The sequence below is a fragment of the Euprymna scolopes genome, chromosome 46 (assembly GCF_053919585.1).
Source record: "Euprymna scolopes isolate OS-2025 chromosome 46, ASM5391958v1, whole genome shotgun sequence".
Taxonomy (NCBI): Eukaryota; Metazoa; Mollusca; class Cephalopoda; order Sepiida; family Sepiolidae; genus Euprymna; species Euprymna scolopes.
This window is the reverse complement of record NC_136527.1, coordinates 186,105,640-186,109,292: the sequence shown is the minus strand read 5'-3', so window position 1 is coordinate 186,109,292 and position 3,653 is coordinate 186,105,640.

Sequence of the window (3,653 nt, the reverse complement as noted above, 5' to 3'; positions counted from 1 at the left end):
TCATAATGTAATCATGTAGTTATCGTTTGCTTTTTTTTATAACAATAACTTTCAAATTTCATAATGTAATCATGTAGTTATCGTTTGCTTTTTTTTGATAACAATAAGTTTCAAATTTCATAATGTAATCATGCAGTTATATTTTGCTTTTTTAAATCCAAATCTTTTTTGTCATTTGTGCAATTCCTTCCTTTTATTTGAGTTGCATATGTGAAATATTCAGTTTCGCATTTTCATATGAGGATCTTTTAGATTATTCGAATTGCTGTTCTCATCTTGGATGTAAACAGTAGTTCGATTAATGCAAATAATAATGAAATGTTTAATCTTTAAAAAAGAAATCTTATTTTTATATCTTCATAGAAATAAGAAGAGAACGTTAAATAAAAAAAAAATCCAACTAATGAACGGACATTTTTACACAAGGAACGAAATAATAATTTCACCGCATTACGATGACCTTGAATTGATTGTTCTTTAGCAGTTGATTTTTTATTTAAATAATTTCACGTTTAAATCGTATTTTTCATCTTTTAATTTTGATTCTTCTATATTTTCATATATTTTATTTCTTAATGAATTGAACACACAAATCAAAAGTTGTATCAATTTACGAAAGAAATCCTAACACGCAGAACAAATTTTCTGTTTTGAACACAAAAGAAATACGAATTTATCCCGATGTTTTTTTCGTATTGAATTCCTAGAAAGAAAGGTAAGTTTGTATCTTTTTGTTTTGTATTTGTTTTTTACACTAAAAAAAATCTAATCTTTAACTTTTAATAAAATCTTAATCATTAAAATTAAAACTTGTGTGATTTCCGAGAAATTAATAATTAAATTCGAAATCTGTTGAATTATCAAAAACGGATTTAAATACTTCTTTGATTTCATTGTTTTAAGATTAAAAAAAATATATATGTATATATTTATTTATACACTTACCTATTATATTGCCGGATAATTCCGTTTGAATCATTATGTTAGGTACGGGCAAAATTAATGCCGATGCTCAAAATGTATAAACATTTTGACCCCTCGCTTTACTTTAAAAATCATCAAAAATCAGGAAATTCACCAATTTTAATGAAATGTTCAGTATTTATCAAATGATGATCAGGAAATATAATGAACTAATTATTTTTTTATTTAAATCTCAGTGGAAATGTATTATTTTCTTTAAACAAAAAAGACCTTTACTAAAGTTATGGTTTTCAGTAGTAAATAAAAAAAACGCAAACATTTATTTTTGCTTTTTTCATATAAATAACGCATCGTAATTTGTAACAAAAAAAAAAAAAAAAAATTTTTACATTAACCTTACGAAAAAAGCCCTCAAGTTCGTATTAATGAATTCGATAAAACTCGAAGGAAAATGAATTTCACGAACTACGGATATTACCATTGAATTAAGCATTGTTTATTGAATATTTTCAAATAAAAAATTATAATAGCAAAAAATTACAGATTTCGCATCATTTTTATATGCAAGATTTTAATAATTTCCTTGCTTGCAAGAACGTGAAACTTTCGGCGTAACATATTTTTTATATAATCTTGAACAATAATTTAAAAAAAAAATTAAAAACAGGAACATAAAAAATAATTAAATTAAAAAATGATAAAAATTGATACAAACGTTCAGAATAGTGATGTTTGGATGACCGTATGGGGAAAACAAAGAAATCTGACACCCCTACCTCCTTTTACTATCATGATTTCATTTTGAAACAGCGTTTTGATTCGCTGAAATTTTGGCCTTCCGTATATTCATTTTTACAACCTGTTATCGGTTGCGTTTTGCCGAACGGTATAATTACTTGATTTTTGAGGGCTAATTAAGCTGTATTTTGTATAAACAAAGTGTTGTTTTTTTTTAATTTAATTCAATATCTTAGGACTTTACTAATTATCTTTGAAATAGACCCAGAAAATTAATATTAATCTTTTAAAGGATTTTACAATGAATTTCTTTAACTTCAAAATTTAGCTGATTTGGTTAGCTCGCCGTGAAAAAAATTATCATAAGTATTTTTTTTTTCACGCGTACAAATATTTTTTTTTTCCTTAAGGAAATTAACTTTAGTCTCTAGTCGTTCAAAGGCAATCCAAAAATATTCGGAAACGTACAAAAAATTATGATAAATCGGCTTTCTAAACTAGGTCACCCTATTTTTGCCGCATATTTTTGCCCGTACCTAAATATTACGAAATAAAATAAAAACATTCGTTAAGTAGTAAAATAAAATAAAAACATTCGTTAAGTAGTAAAATCAAATAAAATAATGTAATATTAAATGTTCAGATGTTAACAATAGTTCTACTAATCCAAACAATAATGAAATGTTCAGACTATAAGCCTTATATTTATATCCTGAGATATTTTAGTTTTAATGAATTGGAGACAATAAAGAGAAATGTACTAAAATCATATCCCAACAATCCATAATAAATTAACTAATAAAAGAACTTGATAAGAAAACAATTCGATAAAATTAACTAATACAAGGAACATTTTACATGAGGAACGAAATAATTATTACACCGTGTTACGATGACCTAGATTCTTGCTCTTTAGCAGTTGATTTTCTCTTTAAATAATTTCACGTTTAAATCGTATTTTTCATCTTTTAATTTTGATTCTTTTATATTTTCATATATTTTATTCCTTAATGAATCGGGCACACAAAACAAAAGTTGTATTAATTTACTAAAGAAATCCTAACAAACATTTTTTTTACACAAAAGAAAAAACGAATTCATCCCGTTATATTTATTTTTGTTTTTGCTTTCGTATCGAATTCCTGGAATCAAAGGTAAGTTTTGTACACGTTTTAAAAAATCCAATCAAAATAATCTTTAAAAATCTTTTAAAAATATATTCTGCAATCTGAGAGTTATATTGTTGTCAATAATTTGATTTTAGTAAAACTTATGTGATTTCTATTAAAATAATAATGTGCTTACCGCAGCACAAGAATAGAATTATTTTTTATTGTCATCAATAATTTAATTTTTTTATTGTCATCAATAATTAAATTTTTTATGCTTTGTCCCATTTTTTACACATGTGTGGATTTATGTTACCGTGCTGTTACGGTTCTTTTGCTCGGTTAATATCGGCGCGTTACTAGGTGCATCAGAATTTGGGGGGGAATTTTTGACACCCCTAACACAAAACTGCAAATAAAATATTTAAAAAACTCATAATTTATCTCTTTAAAGTGGGTTGTTTATTTTCTATATGGAATATACTTCAAAAATAAACTAATAAAGTTGTTTAAAATATAATAGAAATATTATTTTTTAATTTAAAATAAAACAAAAACAAAAAAAAACAGAGTTTACAAAATGTTAGTGTGCGTTCAACAAACCATTTTTTTTTTACGTAAGAAATCAATTGAATTTTACAAGTGAAATTATTTTCAATTTTTTAAATCTAAAAATCTATCAAAATTTTTCTATTGGTTAAACTTTTATGATTTTTTCAGGGTCAATGTGAAATTTTGTGCTCTTTGCAATAAACCGAATATAATATTTTAGAGAAACGTGTTTTGTTTTTGTTTTTTAATTCGCCTCTCCATTTTGAAATGTCAATTAAAATTTAAATAATTAACTTACGCACCAAAGTTTTATATATCACAAATTGAAGA